We start from the raw sequence: 13,826 nt of genomic DNA on the forward strand, positions 1-13,826 counted from the left end.
AATTCACAAACACAGAAAATATATATTTTTTTTGTTTGGACTGGAGTGTACTTTGGGGGTTACAGCACCCTTTAACGGTCAAGCCAGCCGGCCCTTTACTTATGACACAGGCGCACGCTTGGCACTTCTTTGTTGATGCACGTGCGGCTACTGCGCACACAGTTCACAAACACAGAAAATATATTTTTTTTTGGTTTGGACTGGAGTGTACTTTGGGGGTTACAGCACCCTTTAATGTCAAGCCAGCCGGCCCTTTACTTATGACACAGGCGCATGCTTGGCACTACTTTGTTGATGCACGTGCGGCTACTGCGCACACAATTCACAAACACACAAAAAATATTATTTTTTTGGTTTGAACTGGTGTGTACTTTGGGGGTTACATCACCCTTTAATGGTCAAGCCAGCCGGCCCTTTACTTATGACACAGGCGCACGCTTGGCACTACTTTGTTGATGCACGTGCGGCTACTGCGCACACAATTCACAAACACAGAAAATAATTTTTTTTTTGGTTTGGACTGGAGTGTATTTTGGGGGTTACAGCACCCTTTAACGGTCAAGCCAGCCGGCCCTTTACTTATGACACAGGCGCACGCTTGGCACTACTTTGTTGATGCACATGCGGCTACTGCGCACACAATTCACAAACACAGAAAATATATATTTTTTTGGTTTGGACTGGAGTGTATTTTGGGGGTTACAGCACCCTTTAACGGTCAAGCCAGCCGGCCCTTTACTTATGACACAGGTGCACGCTTGGCACTACTTTGTTGATGCACATGCGGCTACTGCGCACACAATTCAGAAACACAGAAAATATATATTTTTTTGGTTTGGACTGGAGTGTACTTTGGGGGTTACAGCACCCTTTAACGGTCAAGCCAGCCGGCCCTTTACTTATGACACTGGCGCACACTTGGCACTACTTTGTTGATGCACGTGCGGCTACTGCGCACACAATTCACAAACACAGAAAATATATATTTTTTTGGTTTGGAGTGGAGTGTACTTTGGGGGTTACAGCACCCTTTAACGGTTAAGCCAGCCGGCCCTTTACTTATGACACAGGCGCACGCTTGGCACTACTTTGTTGATGCACGTGCGGCTACTGCGCACACAATTCACAAACACAGAAAATATATATTTTTTTGGTTTGGACTGGAGTGTACTTTGGGGGTTACAGCACCCTTTAACGGTCAAGCCAGCCGGCCCTTTACTTATGACACAGGCGCACGCTTGGCACTACTTTGTTGATGCACGTGCGGCTACTGCGCACCACAATTCACAAACACAGAAAATATATATTTTTTTGGTTTGGACTGGAGTGTACTTTGGGGGTTACAGCACCCTTTAACGGTCAAGCCAGCCGGCCCTTTACTTATGACACAGGCGCACGCTTGGCACTACTTTGTTGATGCACGTGCGGCTACTGCGCACACAATTCACAAACACAGAAAATATATTTTTTTTTGGTTTGGACTGGAGTGTACTTTGGGGGTTACAGCACCCTTTAACGGTCAAGCCAGCCGGCCCTTTACTTATGACACAGGCGCACGCTTGGCACTGCTTTGTTGATGCACGTGCGGCTACTGCGCACACAATTCACAAACACAGAAAATATATATTTTTTTGGTTTGGACTGGAGTGTACTTTGGGGGTTACAGCACCCTTTAACGGTCAAGCCAGCCGGCCCTTTACTTATGACACAGGCGCATGCTTGGCACTACTTTGTTGATGCACGTGCGGCTACTGCGCACACAATTCACAAAAACAGAAAATATTTTTTTTTTGGTTTGAACTGGAGTGTACTTTGGGGGTTGCAGCACCCTTTAACGGTCAAGCCAGCCGGCCCTTTACTTATGACACAGGCGCACGCTTGGCACTACTTTGTTGATGCACGTGCGGCTACTGCGCACACAATTCACAAACACAGAAAATATTTTTTTTTTTGGTTTGGACGGGAGTGTACTTTGGGGGTTACAGCACTCTTTAACGGTCAAGCTAGCCGGCCCTTTACTTATGACACAGGCGCACGCTTGGCACTACTTTGTTGATGCACGTGCAGCTACTGCACACACAATTCACAAACACAGAAAATATATATTTTTTTTGTTTGGACTGGAGTGTACTTTGGGGGTTACAGCACCCTTTAACGGTCAAGCCAGCCGGCCCTTTACTTATGACACAGGCGCACGCTTGGCACTACTTTGTTGATGCACGTGCGGCTACTGCGCACACAATTCACAAACACAGAAAATATATATTTTTTTGGTTTGGACTAGAGTGTACTTTGGGGGTTACAGCACCCTTTAACGATCAAGCCAGCCGGCCCTTTACTTATGACACAGGCGCACGCTTGGCACTACTTTGTTGATGCACGTGCGGCTACTGCGCACACAATTCACAAAAACAGAAAATATTTTTTTTTTGGTTTGAACTGGAGTGTACTTTGGGGGTTACAGCACCCTTTAATGGTCAAGCCAGCGGCCCTTTACTTATGACACAGGCGCACGCTTGGCACTACTTTGTTGATGCACGTGCGGCTACTGCGCACACAATTCACAAACACAGAAAATAATTTTTTTTTTGGTTTGGACGGGAGTGTACTTTGGGGGTTACAGCACCCTTTAACGGTCAAGCCAGCCGGCCCTTTACTTATGACACAGGCGCACGCTTGGCACTTCTTTGATGATGCACGTGCGGCTACTGCGCACACAATTCACATAGAAAATTATTTTTTTTTTGGTTTGGACTGGAGTGTACTTTGGGGGTTACAGCACCCTATATCGGTCAAGCCAGCCAGCCCTTTACTTATGACACAGGCGCACGCTTGGCACTACTTTGTTGATGGACGTGCGGCTACTGCGCACACAATTCACAAACACACAAAAAATATTATTTTTTTGATTTGAACTGGTGTGTACTTTGGGGGTTACAGCACCCATTAAAGGTCAAGCCAGCCGGCCTTTACTTATGACACAGGCGCACGCTTGGCACTACTTTGTTGATGCACGTGCGGCTACTGCGCACACAATTCACAAACACAGAAAATATTTGTTTTTTGGTTTGGACTGGAGTGTACTTTGGGGGTTACAGCACCCTTTAACGGTCAAGCCAGCCGGCCCTTTACTTATGACACAGGCGCACGCTTGGCACTACTTTGTTGATGCACGTGCGGCTACTGCGCACACAATTCACAAACACAGAAAAATATATATTTTTTTGGTTTGGACTGGAGTGTACTTTGGGGGTTACAGCACCCTTTATTGGTCAAGCCAGCCGGCCCTTTACTTATGACACAGGCGCACGCTTGGCACTGCTTTGTTGATGCACGTGCGGCTACTGCGCACACAATTCACAAACACAGAAAATATATATTTTTTTGGTTTGGACTGGAGTGTACTTTGGGGGTTACAGCACCCTTTAACGGTCAAGCCAGCCGGCCCTTTACTTATGACACAGGCGCACGCTTGGCACTGCTTTGTTGATGCACGTGCGGCTACTGCGCACACAATTCACAAACACAGAAAATATATATTTTTTTGGTTTGGACTGGAGTGTACTTTGGGGGTTACAGCACCCTTTAATGGTCAAGCCAGCCGGCCCTTTACTTATGACACAGGCGCACGCTTGGCACTACTTTGTTGATGCACGTGCGGCTACTGCGCACACAATTCACAAAAACAGAAAATATTTTTTTTTTGGTTTGAACTGGAGTGTACTTTGGGGGTTACAGCACCCTTTAACGGTCAAGCCAGCCGGCCCCTTTACTTATGACACAGGCGCACGCTTGGCACTTCTTTGTTGATGCACGTGCGGCTACTGCGCACACAATTCACAAACATAGAAAATTATTTTTTTTTTGGTTTGGACTGGAGTGTACTTTGGGGTTACAGCACCCTTTAACGGTCAAGCCAGCCGGCCTTTACTTATGACACTGGCGCACACTTGGCACTACTTTGTTGATGCACGTGCGGCTACTGCGCACACAATTCACAAACACAGAAAATATATATTTTTTTGGTTTGGAGTGGAGTGTACTTTGGGGGTTACAGCACCCTTTAACGGTTAAGCCAGCCGGCCCTTTACTTATGACACAGGCGCACGCTTGGGCACTACTTTGTTGATGCACGTGCGGCTACTGCGCACACAATTCACAAACACAGAAAATATATATTTTTTTGGTTTGGACTGGAGTGTACTTTGGGGGTTACAGCACCCTTTAACGGTCAAGCCAGCCGGCCCTTTACTTATGACACAGGCGCACGCTTGGCACTACTTTGTTGATGCACGTGCGGCTACTGCGCACACAATTCACAAACACAGAAAATATATATTTTTTGGTTTGGACTGGAGTGTACTTTGGGGGTTACAGCACCCTTTAACGGTCAAGCCAGCCGGCCCTTTACTTATGACACAGGCGCACGCTTGGCACTACTTTGTTGATGCACGTGCGGCTACTGCGCACACAATTCACAAACACAGAAAATATATATTTTTTTGGTTTGGACTGGAGTGTACTTTGGGGGTTACAGCACCCTTTAACGGTCAAGCCAGCCGGCCCTTTACTTATGACACAGGCGCACGCTTGGCACTGCTTTGTTGATGCACGTGCGGCTACTGCGCACACAATTCACAAACACAGAAAATATTTTTTTTTTGGTTTGGACTGGAGTGTACTTTGGGGGTTACAGCACCCTTTAACGGTCAAGCCAGCCGGCCCTTTACTTATGACACAGGCGCACGCTTGGCACTACTTTGTTGATGCACGTGCGGCTACTGCGCACACAATTCACAAACACAGAAAATATATATTTTTTTGGTTTGGACTGGAGTGTACTTTGGGGGTTACAGCACCCTTTAACGGTCAAGCCAGCCGGCCCTTTACTTATGACACAGGCGCACGCTTGGCACTGCTTTGTTGATGCACGTGCGGCTACTGCGCACACAATTCACAAACACAGAAAATATATTTTTTTTGGTTTGGACTGGAGTGTACTTTGGGGGTTACAGCACCCTTTAACGGTCAAGCCAGCCGGCCCTTTACTTATGACACAGGCGCACGCTTGGCACTGCTTTGTTGATGCACGTGCGGCTACTGCGCACACAATTCACAAACACAGAAAATATATATTTTTTTGGTTTGGACTGGAGTGTACTTTGGGGGTTACAGCACCCTTTAACGGTCAAGCCAGCCGGCCCTTTACTTATGACACAGGCGCACGCTTGCACTACTTTGTTGATGCACGTGCGGCTACTGCGCACACAATTCACAAAAACAGAAAATATTTTTATTTTGGTTTGAACTGGAGTGTTCTTTGGGGGTTACAGCACCCTTTAACGGTCAAGCCAGCCGGCCCTTTACTTATGACACAGGCGCACGCTTGGCACTACTTTGTTGATGCACGTGCGGCTACTGCGCACACAATTCACAAACACAGAAAATAACTTTTTTTTGGGTTTGGACGGGAGTGTACTTTGGGGGTTACAGCACCCTTTAACGGTCAAGCCAGCCGGCCCTTTACTTATGACACAGGCGCACGCTTGGCACTACTTTGTTGATGCACGTGCGGCTACTGCACACACAATTCACAAACACAGAAAATATATATTTTTTTTGTTTGGACTGGAGTGTACTTTGGGGGTTACAGCACCCTTTAACGGTCAAGCCAGCCGGCCCTTTACTTATGACACAGGCGCACGCTTGGCACTTCTTTGTTGATGCACGTGCGGCTACTGCGCACACAGTTCACAAACACAGAAAATATATATTTTTTTGGTTTGGACTGGAGTGTACTTTGGGGGTTACAGCACCCTTTAATGTCAAGCCAGCCGGCCCTTTACTTATGACACAGGCGCATGCTTGGCACTACTTTGTTGATGCACGTGCGGCTACTGCGCACACAATTCACAAACACACAAAAAATATTATTTTTTTGGTTTGAACTGGTGTGTACTTTGGGGGTTACATCACCCTTTAATGGTCAAGCCAGCCGGCCCTTTACTTATGACACAGGCGCACGCTTGGCACTACTTTGTTGATGCACGTGCGGCTACTGCGCACACAATTCACAAACACAGAAAATAATTTTTTTTTTGGTTTGGACTGGAGTGTATTTTGGGGGTTACAGCACCCTTTAACGGTCAAGCCAGCCGGCCCTTTACTTATGACACAGGCGCACGCTTGGCACTACTTTGTTGATGCACATGCGGCTACTGCGCACACAATTCACAAACACAGAAAATATATATTTTTTTGGTTTGGACTGGAGTGTATTTTGGGGGTTACAGCACCCTTTAACGGTCAAGCCAGCCGGCCCTTTACTTATGACACAGGTGCACGCTTGGCACTACTTTGTTGATGCACATGCGGCTACTGCGCACACAATCACAAACACAGAAAATATATATTTTTTTGGTTTGGACTGGAGTGTACTTTGGGGGTTACAGCACCCTTTAACGGTCAAGCCAGCCGGCCCTTTACTTATGACACTGGCGCACACTTGGCACTACTTTGTTGATGCACGTGCGGCTACTGCGCACACAATTCACAAACACAGAAAATATATATTTTTTTGGTTTGGAGTGGAGTGTACTTTGGGGGTTACAGCACCCTTTAACGGTTAAGCCAGCCGGCCCTTTACTTATGACACAGGCGCACGCTTGGCACTACTTTGTTGATGCACGTGCGGCTACTGCGCACACAATTCACAAACACAGAAAATATATATTTTTTTGGTTTGGACTGGAGTGTACTTTGGGGGTTACAGCACCCTTTAACGGTCAAGCCAGCCGGCCCTTTACTTATGACACAGGCGCACGCTTGGCACTACTTTGTTGATGCACGTGCGGCTACTGCGCACACAATTCACAAACACAGAAAATATATATTTTTTTGGTTTGGACTGGAGTGTACTTTGGGGGTTACAGCACCCTTTAACGGTCAAGCCAGCCGGCCCTTTACTTATGACACAGGCGCACGCTTGGCACTACTTTGTTGATGCACGTGCGGCTACTGCGCACACAATTCACAAACACAGAAAATATATATTTTTTTTGTTTGGACTGGAGTGTACTTTGGGGGTTACAGCACCCTTTAACGGTCAAGCCAGCCGGCCCTTTACTTATGACACAGGCGCACGCTTGGCACTGCTTTGTTGATGCACGTGCGGCTACTGCGCACACAATTCACAAACACAGAAAATATATATTTTTTTGGTTTGGACTGGAGTGTACTTTGGGGGTTACAGCACCCTTTAACGGTCAAGCCAGCCAGCCCTTTACTTATGACACAGGCGCATGCTTGGCACTACTTTGTTGATGCACGTGCGGCTACTGCGCACACAATTCACAAAAACAGAAAATATTTTTTTTTTGGTTTGAACTGGAGTGTACTTTGGGGGTTACAGCACCCTTTAACGGTCAAGCCAGCCGGCCCTTTACTTATGACACAGGCGCACGCTTGGCACTACTTTGTTGATGCACGTGCGGCTACTGCGCACACAATTCACAAACACAGAAAATATTTTTTTTTTTGGTTTGGACGGGAGTGTACTTTGGGGGTTACAGCACTCTTTAACGGTCAAGCTAGCCGGCCCTTTACTTATGACACAGGCGCACGCTTGGCACTACTTTGTTGATGCACGTGCAGCTACTGCACACACAATTCACAAACACAGAAAATATATATTTTTTTTGTTTGGACTGGAGTGTACTTTGGGGGTTACAGCACCCTTTAACGGTCAAGCCAGCCGGCCCTTTACTTATGACACAGGCGCACGCTTGGCACTACTTTGTTGATGCACGTGCGGCTACTGCGCACACAATTCACAAACACAGAAAATATATATTTTTTTGGTTTGGACTAGAGTGTACTTTGGGGGTTACAGCACCCTTTAACGATCAAGCCAGCCGGCCCTTTACTTATGACACAGGCGCACGCTTGGCACTACTTTGTTGATGCACGTGCGGCTACTGCGCACACAATTCACAAAAACAGAAAATATTTTTTTTTTGGTTTGAACTGGAGTGTACTTTGGGGGTTACAGCACCCTTTAATGGTCAAGCCAGCCGGCCCTTTACTTATGACACAGGCGCACGCTTGGCACTACTTTGTTGATGCACGTGCGGCTACTGCGCACACAATTCACAAACACAGAAAATAATTTTTTTTTTGGTTTGGACGGGAGTGTACTTTGGGGGTTACAGCACCCTTTAACGGTCAAGCCAGCCGGCCCTTTACTTATGACACAGGCGCACGCTTGGCACTTCTTTGATGATGCACGTGCGGCTACTGCGCACACAATTCACAAACATAGAAAATTATTTTTTTTTTGGTTTGGACTGGAGTGTACTTTGGGGGTTACAGCACCCTATATCGGTCAAGCCAGCCAGCCCTTTACTTATGACACAGGCGCACGCTTGGCACTACTTTGTTGATGGACGTGCGGCTACTGCGCACACAATTCACAAACACACAAAAAATATTATTTTTTTGATTTGAACTGGTGAGTACTTTGGGGGTTACAGCACCCATTAAAGGTCAAGCCAGCCGGCCCTTTACTTATGACACAGGCGCACGCTTGGCACTACTTTGTTGATGCACGTGCGGCTACTGCGCACACAATTCACAAACACAGAAAATATTTGTTTTTTGGTTTGGACTGGAGTGTACTTTGGGGGTTACAGCACCCTTTAACGGTCAAGCCAGCCGGCCCTTTACTTATGACACAGGCGCACGCTTGGCACTACTTTGTTGATGCACGTGCGGCTACTGCGCACACAATTCACAAACACAGAAAATATATATTTTTTTGGTTTGGACTGGAGTGTACTTTGGGGGTTACAGCACCCTTTATTGGTCAAGCCAGCCGGCCCTTTACTTATGACACAGGCGCACGCTTGGCACTGCTTTGTTGATGCACGTGCGGCTACTGCGCACACAATTCACAAACACAGAAAATATATATTTTTTTGGTTTGGACTGGAGTGTACTTTGGGGGTTACAGCACCCTTTAACGGTCAAGCCAGCCGGCCCTTTACTTATGACACAGGCGCACGCTTGGCACTACTTTGTTGATGCACGTGCGGCTACTGCACACACAATTCACAAACACAGAAAATATATATTTTTTTTGTTTGGACTGGAGTGTACTTTGGGGGTTACAGCACCCTTTAACGGTCAAGCCAGCCGGCCCTTTACTTATGACACAGGCGCACGCTTGGCACTTCTTTGTTGATGCACGTGCGGCTACTGCGCACACAGTTCACAAACACAGAAAATATATATTTTTTTGGTTTGGACTGGAGTGTACTTTGGGGGTTACAGCACCCTTTAATGTCAAGCCAGCCGGCCCTTTACTTATGACACAGGCGCATGCTTGGCACTACTTTGTTGATGCACGTGCGGCTACTGCGCACACAATTCACAAACACACAAAAAATATTATTTTTTTGGTTTGAACTGGTGTGTACTTTGGGGGTTACATCACCCTTTAATGGTCAAGCCAGCCGGCCCTTTACTTATGACACAGGCGCACGCTTGGCACTACTTTGTTGATGCACGTGCGGCTACTGCGCACACAATTCACAAACACAGAAAATAATTTTTTTTTTGGTTTGGACTGGAGTGTATTTTGGGGGTTACAGCACCCTTTAACGGTCAAGCCAGCCGGCCCTTTACTTATGACACAGGCGCACGCTTGGCACTACTTTGTTGATGCACATGCGGCTACTGCGCACACAATTCACAAACACAGAAAATATATATTTTTTTGGTTTGGACTGGAGTGTATTTTGGGGGTTACAGCACCCTTTAACGGTCAAGCCAGCCGGCCCTTTACTTATGACACAGGTGCACGCTTGGCACTACTTTGTTGATGCACATGCGGCTACTGCGCACACAATTCACAAACACAGAAAATATATATTTTTTTGGTTTGGACTGGAGTGTACTTTGGGGGTTACAGCACCCTTTAACGGTCAAGCCAGCCGGCCCTTTACTTATGACACTGGCGCACACTTGGCACTACTTTGTTGATGCACGTGCGGCTACTGCGCACACAATTCACAAACACAGAAAATATATATTTTTTTGGTTTGGAGTGGAGTGTACTTTGGGGGTTACAGCACCCTTTAACGGTTAAGCCAGCCGGCCCTTTACTTATGACACAGGCGCACGCTTGGCACTACTTTGTTGATGCACGTGCGGCTACTGCGCACACAATTCACAAACACAGAAAATATATATTTTTTTGGTTTGGACTGGAGTGTACTTTGGGGGTTACAGCACCCTTTAACGGTCAAGCCAGCCGGCCCTTTACTTATGACACAGGCGCACGCTTGGCACTACTTTGTTGATGCACGTGCGGCTACTGCGCACACAATTCACAAACACAGAAAATATATATTTTTTTGGTTTGGACTGGAGTGTACTTTGGGGGTTACAGCACCCTTTAACGGTCAAGCCAGCCGGCCCTTTACTTATGACACAGGCGCACGCTTGGCACTACTTTGTTGATGCACGTGCGGCTACTGCGCACACAATTCACAAACACAGAAAATATATATTTTTTTTGTTTGGACTGGAGTGTACTTTGGGGGTTACAGCACCCTTTAACGGTCAAGCCAGCCGGCCCTTTACTTATGACACAGGCGCACGCTTGGCACTGCTTTGTTGATGCACGTGCGGCTACTGCGCACACAATTCACAAACACAGAAAATATATATTTTTTTGGTTTGGACTGGAGTGTACTTTGGGGGTTACAGCACCCTTTAACGGTCAAGCCAGCCAGCCCTTTACTTATGACACAGGCGCATGCTTGGCACTACTTTGTTGATGCACGTGCGGCTACTGCGCACACAATTCACAAAAACAGAAAATATTTTTTTTTTGGTTTGAACTGGAGTGTACTTTGGGGGTTACAGCACCCTTTAACGGTCAAGCCAGCCGGCCCTTTACTTATGACACAGGCGCACGCTTGGCACTACTTTGTTGATGCACGTGCGGCTACTGCGCACACAATTCACAAACACAGAAAATATTTTTTTTTTTGGTTTGGACGGGAGTGTACTTTGGGGGTTACAGCACTCTTTAACGGTCAAGCTAGCCGGCCCTTTACTTATGACACAGGCGCACGCTTGGCACTACTTTGTTGATGCACGTGCAGCTACTGCACACACAATTCACAAACACAGAAAATATATATTTTTTTTGTTTGGACTGGAGTGTACTTTGGGGGTTACAGCACCCTTTAACGGTCAAGCCAGCCGGCCCTTTACTTATGACACAGGCGCACGCTTGGCACTACTTTGTTGATGCACGTGCGGCTACTGCGCACACAATTCACAAACACAGAAAATATATATTTTTTTGGTTTGGACTAGAGTGTACTTTGGGGGTTACAGCACCCTTTAACGATCAAGCCAGCCGGCCCTTTACTTATGACACAGGCGCACGCTTGGCACTACTTTGTTGATGCACGTGCGGCTACTGCGCACACAATTCACAAAAACAGAAAATATTTTTTTTTTGGTTTGAACTGGAGTGTACTTTGGGGGTTACAGCACCCTTTAATGGTCAAGCCAGCCGGCCCTTTACTTATGACACAGGCGCACGCTTGGCACTACTTTGTTGATGCACGTGCGGCTACTGCGCACACAATTCACAAACACAGAAAATAATTTTTTTTTTGGTTTGGACGGGAGTGTACTTTGGGGGTTACAGCACCCTTTAACGGTCAAGCCAGCCGGCCCTTTACTTATGACACAGGCGCACGCTTGGCACTTCTTTGATGATGCACGTGCGGCTACTGCGCACACAATTCACAAACATAGAAAATTATTTTTTTTTTGGTTTGGACTGGAGTGTACTTTGGGGGTTACAGCACCCTATATCGGTCAAGCCAGCCAGCCCTTTACTTATGACACAGGCGCACGCTTGGCACTACTTTGTTGATGGACGTGCGGCTACTGCGCACACAATTCACAAACACACAAAAAATATTATTTTTTTGATTTGAACTGGTGAGTACTTTGGGGGTTACAGCACCCATTAAAGGTCAAGCCAGCCGGCCCTTTACTTATGACACAGGCGCACGCTTGGCACTACTTTGTTGATGCACGTGCGGCTACTGCGCACACAATTCACAAACACAGAAAATATTTGTTTTTTGGTTTGGACTGGAGTGTACTTTGGGGGTTACAGCACCCTTTAACGGTCAAGCCAGCCGGCCCTTTACTTATGACACAGGCGCACGCTTGGCACTACTTTGTTGATGCACGTGCGGCTACTGCGCACACAATTCACAAACACAGAAAATATATATTTTTTTGGTTTGGACTGGAGTGTACTTTGGGGGTTACAGCACCCTTTATTGGTCAAGCCAGCCGGCCCTTTACTTATGACACAGGCGCACGCTTGGCACTGCTTTGTTGATGCACGTGCGGCTACTGCGCACACAATTCACAAACACAGAAAATATATATTTTTTTGGTTTGGACTGGAGTGTACTTTGGGGGTTACAGCACCCTTTAACGGTCAAGCCAGCCGGCCCTTTACTTATGACACAGGCGCACGCTTGGCACTGCTTTGTTGATGCACGTGCGGCTACTGCGCACACAATTCACAAACACAGAAAATATATATTTTTTTGGTTTGGACTGGAGTGTACTTTGGGGGTTACAGCACCCTTTAATGGTCAAGCCAGCCGGCCCTTTACTTATGACACAGGCGCACGCTTGGCACTACTTTGTTGATGCACGTGCGGCTACTGCGCACACAATTCACAAAAACAGAAAATATTTTTTTTTTGGTTTGAACTGGAGTGTACTTTGGGGGTTACAGCACCCTTTAACGGTCAAGCTAGCTGGCCCTTTACTTATGACACAGGCGCACGCTTGGCACTTCTTTGTTGATGCACGTGCGGCTACTGCGCACACAATTCACAAACATAGAAAATTATTTTTTTTTTGGTTTGGACTGGAGTGTACTTTGTGGGTTACAGCACCCTATAACGGTCAAGCCAGCCAGCCCTTTACTTATGACACAGGCGCACGCTTGGCACTACTTTGTTGATGGACGTGCGGCTACTGCGCACACAATTCACAAACACACAAAAAATATTATTTTTTTGGTTTGAACTGGTGTGTACTGTGGGGGTTACAGCACCCATTAAAGGTCAAGCCAGCCGGCCCTTTACTTATGACACAGGCGCACGCTTGGCACTACTTTGTTGATGCACGTGCGGCTACTGCGCACACAATTCACAAACACAGAAAATATTTTTTTTTTGGTTTGGACTGGAGTGTACTTTGGGGGTTACAGCACCCTTTAACGGTCAAGCCAGCCGGCCCTTTACTTATGACACAGGCGCACGCTTGGCACTACTTTGTTGATGCACGTGCGGCTACTGCGCACACAATTCACAAACACAGAAAATATATATTTTTTTGGTTTGGACTGGAGTGTACTTTGGGGGTTACAGCACCCTTTAACGGTCAAGCCAGCCGGCCCTTTACTTATGACACAGGCGCACGCTTGGCACTGCTTTGTTGATGCACGTGCGGCTACTGCGCACACAATTCACAAACACAGAAAATATATATTTTTTTGGTTTGGACTGGAGTGAACTTTGGGGGTTACAGCACCCTTTAACGGTCAAGCCAGCCGGCCCTTTACTTATGACACAGGCGCACGCTTGGCACTGCTTTGTTGATGCACGTGCGGCTACTGCGCACACAATTCACAAACACAGAAAATATATATTTTTTTGGTTTGGACTGGAGTGTACTTTGGGGGTTACAGCACCCTTTAACGGTCAAGC

This window comes from Taudactylus pleione, unplaced genomic scaffold, assembly GCF_031769625.1.
Source record: "Taudactylus pleione unplaced genomic scaffold, aTauple2 ptg000122l, whole genome shotgun sequence".
NCBI classification, from domain to species: domain Eukaryota; kingdom Metazoa; phylum Chordata; class Amphibia; order Anura; family Myobatrachidae; genus Taudactylus; species Taudactylus pleione.